Source organism: Cicer arietinum, chromosome 7, assembly GCF_000331145.2.
Source record: "Cicer arietinum cultivar CDC Frontier isolate Library 1 chromosome 7, Cicar.CDCFrontier_v2.0, whole genome shotgun sequence".
NCBI lineage: Eukaryota > Viridiplantae > Streptophyta > Magnoliopsida > Fabales > Fabaceae > Cicer > Cicer arietinum.
The window spans coordinates 28,000,135-28,009,338 of NC_021166.2; the positions used below are offsets into that span (position 1 = coordinate 28,000,135).

Consider the following 9,204-nt stretch of genomic DNA (forward strand, 5'->3'; position numbering starts at 1 on the left):
AAAAATAAGAATATGAGGTGAAATTGTGCATCTAAATTTTTTGAGAGCTACTAGAGTTTCAAATAAAGTAAAGTAATATTAACAAGCAAATTGAGTTTTTAATTTTTAAATTCTTACACCGATTCATTTTATAATTCTAGTATTTGTGGCATTATTTTAATAATTTTTTATCATAAAGTTGTGTCTATAAATACAATAATAAATGATTAATTATTCCAATAAAAAACATTAGTATTCTACTATTTTCATTGTCCACCGAAAATGCAAACATTAATTATTTCGCAATTTCAATCCACAATATGCGTGTAAATTCTAAAATGGCATATGGGTTTAATCAATTTTAAAATTTTCAATCGTACCCACCCATTTTAATCCACTTGCAACTGTTTTTGTCAGGTGTTTACTCGACCCAAACTGATGTGGACCAACCCTACATGAAGGCTAATGAGCTTCAAGAACTAGGAGCGGAAGGACCATTGACTAGAGGGAAGGTTAGGAAGCTAAAAGAACAATTAGAGAAACAAATTGTTAATTTTCTTAGTCTTATGACCTATGAAAAGATTGATCCACATTATATTAATCTTTTGGTCATAGAAATATCTTAAGACTTAACTTAAATTTTGGGATGTAATAATCATACTATAATTAGGAATTATGTTGACTTGTGTGTGTGCCTAAATATTTGGTAGCTTAGGCACAATGTCATTAGTTTTGTGTAGCCTAGGTACCATATTATTTTGTGTTAGGCTATATATGCCTTTTTATTGTAATAAAGAAGGGACTTTTTTTAAAAGAATAAAACACTTAGTGTGAGGTTAGAGAAATGCTCTCTAGGGTTCTTCTTTGAAGCAAATTTGGCGATTTCTATAATTTAGTGGTGATTCTACCTTGATCTATCATTCCTTGTTGTGGAATGTGGCGATTTCTATAATTTCATTCCTTCTCCATATTTTCTTCTTTGTGTTCTCCATTTTATTTGGTTCACTTCCACTCATGATTTCAACAACAACAAACAACAAAGTACCAAATAAAATAGAGAACACAAAGAAGAAAATATGGAGAAGGAATGAAATGGTAGAAATTGCCACACTCCACAACAAGGAATGATAAGATCAAGATAGAATCACCACAAGAGTAGGAGGTTGTTGATAAGATCCAAAATTGGTTCAAAGAAGAACCCTATAGAGCATTTCTCTAATCTCACACTAAGTGTTTTCTTCTTTCAAAAAAGTCCCCTTCTCTATTATAATAAAAAGGCATATATAGCCTAACACAAAATGACATGGTACCAAGGCTACACATAACTAATGACATTGTGCTTAAGCTACCAAATATTTAGACACACACACAAGTCAACATAATTCCTAATTATAAGGTATGATTATTACATCCCAAAATTAAAATTAAGTCTTAAAATATTTCTATGACCAAAAGATTAACATAATGTGGATCAATCTTTTCATAGGTCTTAAGACTAAGAAAATTAACAACTTATTTCTCTAATTGTCCTTTTAGCTTCCTAGCCTTCCCTCTAGTCAATGATCATTCTGCTCCTAGTTCTTGAAGCTCATTAGCCTTCATGTATGGTTGGTCCACATCATTCCCTCCCTCTTGAAGAGAATTTGTCCTCAAATTTAGCTCCTCATCAGTTGTTTCACCTATATCACAAGGAGACAAGTCACTAACATTAAATGTAGGACTAACTTGATACTCACCGGGAAGGTCTATCTTGTATGCATTATCATGTATCCGCTCCAACACCTTGAAGGGGTCACCACCCCTTGGTTGAAACTTGGATTTCCTTAAGGAGGGAAACCTCTCCTTCCTTATGTGAACCCAAACCCAATCATTGGGTTCAAAGATCATTCTCTTTCGAGTCTTGTCGGCATTTTTTGCATAGTGTTCCATTTTCGTCTCAATATTGGTCTTTACTTTAGCATGTAGGTCATTGACATACTTGACTCTTTCTTCGGCATCCCTATGCAAAACATCATCACTAAGAGGTAAAGGAAGCAAATCAAGTGGAGTTAGTGGGTTAAAACCATATGCAACCTCAAATGGAGAAAATGATGTGGTCCCATGCGGAACTATCTTATATGCAAATTCAATAAATGGGAAACACTAATCCCAAGCCTTTGGATTTGCATACAAAAATGTTCTAAGCATGGTGCCAAGAGTTCTAGTTCTATTGACCACTTCGGTTTGTGCATCCATTTGAGGATGACAAGTAGTGGAAAATAACAACTTGGTACCTAGTGTAGCCCACAAGGTTTTCCAAAAGTGACTCAAGAATTTAGTATCCCTATCCGAAACAATGGATTTAGGTATACCACGCAATTTTACAACCTCTTTGAAAAACAAGTTTGTAATATGACTTGCATCATCAACTTTATGACAAGGAATGAAATGTTGGTCTTTACTTTAGCATGTAGGTCCTTGACATACTTGACTCTTTCTTCGGCATCCCTATGCAAAACATCATCACTAAGAGGTAAAGGAAGCAAATCAAGTGGAGTTAGTGGGTTAAAACCATATGCAACCTCAAATGGAGAAAATGATGTGGTCCCATGTGGAACTATATTATATGCAAATTCAATAAATGGCAAACACTATTCCCAAGCCTTTGGATTTGCATACAAAAATGTTCTAAGCATGGTGCCAAGAGTTCTAGTTCTATTGACCACTTCGGTTTGTACATCAATTTGAGGATGACAAGTAGTGGAAAATAACAACTTGGTACCTAGTGTAGCCCACAAGGTTTTCCAAAAGTGACTCAAGAACTTAGTATCCCTATCCGAAACAATGGATTTAGGTATACCACGCAATTTTACAACCTCTTTGAAAAACAAGTTTGTAATATGACTTGCATCATCAACTTTATGACAAGGAATGAAATGTGTCATCTTAGAAAAGAGATCTACAACAACAAAAATGCTATCACGACCACTTTTGTTCTTGAGTAGCCCTAACACAAAATCCATGGACAAATCAACCCAAGGAGATGAAGGAATAGGAAGAGGCGCATACAAACCATGAGGAATGATTTTAGATTTAGCCTTCTTATAAACTATGCACCTAAAACAAATTAAATGCACATCATGCTTCATTTTAGGCCAATAAAAATGTTCATGAAACATGTCAAGAGTCTTATGCTCCCCAAAATGACCCATTAAACCGTCCTCATGCACATCTCTCACGAGCAAATCTCTCAATGAAAACTTAGGAATGCATAGTTTAGTGCCCTTGAACAAATAACCAGCATGTCTATAATAAGAGCCATGTGCCATAAGTTCACAATCACGAAAAAGAGAAGCAAAATCAACATCTAAGGCATACAAATTTCAAATGTTATTAAAACCAAGAAGCATAGTTTGAAGAGTAGAGATTAGTGAGTACCGTCTTGAAAGTGCATCGGCTACTACATTAACTTTCCATTTCTTGTGTTTGATAACATATGAAAATTGTTCTAAGAATTCAACCCATTTTGTGTGTCTTTTATTTAGCTTATCTTGCCCTTTTAGATACTTTAAGGATTCATGATCACTATGTATCACAAATTCTTTAGGAAACAAATAATGTTGCCAAGTATGCAATGCTCTAACTAAAGCGTATAGTTCCTTATCATAAGTGGAATAGTTCAAGTGTGTTCCACTCAATCTCTCACTAAAATATGCAATTGGATGACCTTCTTGTAGCAAAATAGCCCTTATTCCAATATTAGATGCATCACATTCAATTTCAAAAGTTTTTGCAAAGTTAAGCAAGGCCAAGATAGGTGCATGCATCAATTTTTCTTTTAAAGTAGTAAATGCATCTTCTTGATCTTGTCCCCCACTTAAATGCAACATTTTTTTAACAATCTCATTCAAAGGGGCGGTCAAAGTACTAAAATTAGGCACAAAACGCCTATAGAAGCTAGCAAGACCATGAAAACTCCTAACCTCACTCATGCATTTAGGTGTTGGTCAATCCCTTATAGCCTTAATCTTTTCTTCATCTACTTTAACACCTTGTGCACTTACTACAAATCCTAAGAAAGTAACCTCACTTTGGCAAAAAGTGCACTTTTCTAGGTTAGCAAACAACTTCTCTTCTCTTAGGACTTGTAAAACACTCTTGCGACGCTCAATATGATCATGCATGTTCAAGCTATACACAAGAATATCATCAAAGTAAACAACCACATATTTTCCAATGAAGCATCTTAAAACTAACCATTCATAAAGGTCAAACTTGGTTTTAAAAGCCATTTTCCATTCATCGCCCTCTCTAATCTGAATTTGATGATAACCACTTTTTAAGTCAATTTTGGAAAATACACGTGCACCATGCAATTCATCTAACATATCATCAAGCCTATGTATATGATGTCTATATTTGATGGTAATGTTATTAATAGCACGACAATCGGTACACATGCGTCATGTGCCATCTTTCTTTGGTACTAAGATTACCAGCATGGAACAAGGACTAAGGCTCTCTTGAACCCAACCATTTTCCAAAAGTTTGTGGACTTGTATTTCAATTTCTTTAGTTTGTTCCGGATTACTTCTATAAGGAGGCTTATTAGGTAAAGAAGCACTAGGAATCAAATCAATGTGGTGCTCTATGCCTCTAAGAGGAGGTAGGCCATGAGGAAGTTCTTTAGGGAACACATCATCAAACTCTTTTAAAAGACAATTCAATAAAAAAGGAATATCATCATGTGACGTAGACAAACATAAATAATTGCAATATAGAAAATATATTGGTTGTCTAGTCAACAAAGCTTTCCTAACCACATGCTCTCTAGCAAATAAGTTTTCGACCATAGGTAAAGAATTTTGGTTACTTGAGTCATGAGCATTCATAATATATTTTCTTTTTTGTTCTTTGATCTCTTTGTCCCTCTTTAGATTCCATTGAGTTTGATCAAGATAAACTTTCTTGGGACTAAGAGGTAAAAGAGACACTTTATGCTTTTTATGCACAAAATAGTAAATGTTATTGTGACCATCATGATGAAATTTTCTATCAAATTGCCATGGCCGCCCTAACAAAATATGGCCGATCTCTATAGGCGCAACATCACACAAAATTTCATCATGATATTTGCTAATGCTAAAATTTACCAAAACTTGTTTATCCACCAAAATATCAACATCGTCCTTTAGCCATTGAAACTTATATGGCCTCGGATGTTTAATGGTTTTCAAACCAAGTTTTGTGACTAATCTAGTGTTAGCCACATTGGTACAACTACCACTATCAACTTTCAAAGAGCAAACTTTTCCATCAACAAGACATCTAGTATGAAAAATATTTCCTTTTTGAGAATCGTCATCCTTAACTTGGACTCCTAAGAGTCTTCTAACCATGAGAAGATCTCCTTCAACGGGAGCCAATTCATAGTCACTCCCAAGTTCACTTGGGGATGATTGTGAAGAGTAAGAATAAAAGGAAGAATTAGTTTCATATACTTCTTTGGCCTTTGCAATCATAGACTTTTTATTTGGATAATTAGATGCTATGTGACTTCTTCCTAAACATTTAAAACATTTAATTGAAGAATGAGAAGAAGAAGAACTAGGAAGATGAGCTTTAGGTTTAGAAGACTTACCTTCTTTGGCTGAACCCTATGGAGAATCACCCTCTCTTTTATGTTTGTTCCAATGTGACGAGTACCTTTTCTCTTCAATTGTTGTTCAATGGTAGACGACTTATGAACAAGCTCCTCAATATCCATAAAGTGTTGCAACTCAACCACATCTCTAATCTCATAGCTTAGGCCATCCAAGAACCTAGCTATTATGGCATTGTCATCCTCTTTAATGTTGGAGCGAATTATCAAAGTCTCAAAGTCCTTATAATAATCATCCACACTCTTGGAGCCTGGTTTCAATCTTTGTAGTTTATGATGTAGCTCCATTTGATAATGCGATGGTACATACCTCTTCCTCAAAAGTGTTTTTAATTCATCTCAATCATCTAGTTGTCTAGCACCACATATCCTCATATCCTTGACATTTTGGTCCCACCAAAGTAAAGCATGATCCTTAAACTCTAAGGTAGCCAACTTAACTCTAATATATTCTCTAATATCATGAGCTTCAAACAATTGATCTATCTTAAGCTCCCAATCAAGATATGTTTCTGGATCACTTTTTCCATGAAATGAAGGGAACTTAATTTTGCCACTGACATATGTATCATCATGTCTTTGGTTCCTCCTCTTATTTCCATGAAAATCTATATGGTTTCTCTCATGATTCCTATGATTCTCTCTCTCTCATAATAGTCTATATGGTTCTTCACATGTTCTCTTTGTCTTCTATTTCCCTCGATTTCAAACCCATATTCATTTTAAGAAGACCTTCCATGATGAGATTTCCTATCTCTTTGATTCACAAACTCTTCTCTCAAAGCATTCATTTGAGTATTCAACATTTTTGTAAAGTGATCCATAAGAAAAACGGTTCTAGGAGAAAAGGGGTTTGGTTCACTTCCATGCATGATTTCAACAACAACAAACAACAAGTACCACAATAATCAACAAATGACAAAAACAAGTGAACAAAATAAAAATAAGGCTCTCACCGCTCACTAAGTGTTTACACTCAAGAAATGTATCACTCGTGTATATCACTCAATAATGGTTTTTTTTTTTATAATTTCCACTCTAGCCTTTTTCCACTCCCTAATGCAACTCTTTAAGTTCTTCAAGCAACCAAACAAATCTCAATCAAGTTTGTGGTAAACCTCTAAACAAATGTGACAAAACACACATGAAAGTTATCATTCAAGAGGCTAAAAAAATGACAAGAGAAACTTGAAATACAAACCAAAGAATTGAAAAGACAAATAAGAAAATATAAGCAAAGGAAGACACACTCAAGTAGATTATCAAATAAATAAGAAAAATTAGAATTAAATGACTAAGTGGTCAAAATATGTGGGAGGTAATATACTAAAATCAAACTTGTAATGTCTAAAGGAGGTAAAAAGAATGAAAAAGATGTATGGTGTTTCATTAAGAACAATTATGTATTTTTTTTTCAAATGCCTTTTTTTCAGAAGTACTTTTGTGCATAATCACTTTTTTGAAGCACTTATATTTCCAGATTTATCTGCCTATTTGAATTCCTCTCATTTTTCTAATCAACTTAGGCTTTTGAATTTCCAAAATCGGACATGTATAGAAGGAATAACATCCAAAACAAATTTGCAAGTGAAATTTGGGATCAAACAATTGCAAGTGAAGAAGATGATGATGCAAGTGAAACCCAGAAATTTTGTTTTTCTGCGTTTTTTCTTTTCTTTTTCTTTCAGCTCAATTCTCAAATTTCACCATAAATGACATAAATAATCACAAAACTAAACCTTCCTGCACATATTATAACACTTATAAACAACCAACAACTCAAGATTGAACAAGATTTGAAATAAAAATGAAACTAAAATTTCAAATATCTCAAGAACACAAAACACTAAAATAGAAATTAAAAACAAAAACCACCACTTAATGGAAGACTCTTGATACCACATGATATGGATTTGAGTGTTTCCATATGATTTGAAGGATCTAACCAAGTGATATTTTCAAACAAAGTATCAAATAAAATGGAGAACATAAAGAAGAAAATATGGAAAATGAATGAAATGGTAGAAATCGTCACACTCCACAACAAGGAATGATAAGATCAAGGTAGAATCACCACAAGAGTAGGAGGCTCTTGATAAGATCCAAATTTGCTTCAAAGAAGAACCCTAGAGAGTATTTCTCTAATCTGACACTAAGTATTTTCTTCTTTCAAAAAGAGTCTCCTTCTCTATTACAATAAAAAGACATATATAGCCTAACACTAAATAATATGGTACCTAAGCTACACACTGACACTGTGTCTAAGCTACCAAATATTTAGACGCACACAAGTCAACATAATTCTTAATTATAAGGTATGATTATTACATCCCAAAATTAAAATTAAGTCTTAAGATATTTCTATGATCAAAAGATTAATATAATGTGGATCAATCTTTTCATAGGTCTTAAGACTAAGAAAATTAACAATTTATTTCTCTAATTGTTTTTTTAGCTTCCTAGTCTTCCCTCTAGTTAATGGTCCTTCCGCTCCTAGTTCTTGAAGCTCATTAGCCTTCATGTAGGATTGGTCCACATTACAAACAGTCTATTTACTGACAGTTTTTTAAGGATTACTCGATTTTCAGACGAGTCAATGGGTTTGTCCATCCTTAATTCATTAACTTTTCTTCGTTTTTTAATTAGAGATCATGACTACATCTTTTTTCTCCTCTCACCGAAAACCAAGAGTTCCATGTTTCTCTCTAACCTATTTTCTTATACTAAGGCCCTGATTACTTGAGCCGTTTTCCATTTTCATAAAAACAGAAATTAATACTAAATACGTTTGGTTGCATTTTAGAAAACATTTCCGGTGAAAACATTTTTAAAATAGGACCCGAATGTGAAAATGAAAGCCATGGGTTTCGTTACAAAGCCATGGACCCGACAATTGTTCAAATTTATTTTATTTTTAATAAATATTTAATTTTATGAAAGCCATGGGATTTTTTCGTTACAAAGCCATGGACCCGACAATTGTTCAAATTTATTTTATTTTTAATAAATATTTAATTTTAAGTAATATACCTCCATGGCTTGTTAAAGATATTTTAATTATGATTAATATTTAACGAAAATTGAATTATAATATAATTTAAAAAATTGAATCTAACAAAATAATTAAAATATACATGTTTACAATTTCATGTGTGAAAATTTTAAAATTTCAAATAATTAAAATTTAAATAAAAAATAGGATTTTTTACCACTATATCCTAGTTTTTAGGATTGTTAACCAAAATGCCCCACTTTTCAATTTGGTTACCAAAATGCCCTACTTTTTAGGGCTTACTTGAAAACTCTCCCCGGGGATGCGACCTGCCAAAGACCAAATTTTTTTTCTTTAGTAGGAGGTCGCTGGGCGGGGATGCGACCTCCCAAAGGCATTTTTAAATTTTTTTTAAATCGTTTTGGTTTTTATTAAAAGGTTTTTGGTTTTAATAAATAATTCTATAAAATAATAAATTAATAATTAATAATTAATAATAATACTACATATATGAATAATTATTATTATTATTAATTATTATTAATTATTATTATTGATTATTATTATTGTTATTATTATTAAAAATTGTTAT

At 32.9% G+C, this 9,204-nt stretch overlaps 1 pseudogene; it reads right to left on the reverse strand.

Moving 5' to 3' along the window:
• Positions 1-1,542: 1,542 nt before the first annotated feature.
• LOC140918732 (uncharacterized) lies at positions 1,543-6,492 on the reverse strand (annotated as a pseudogene).
• Between the last annotated feature and the right edge of the window lie 2,712 nt (positions 6,493-9,204).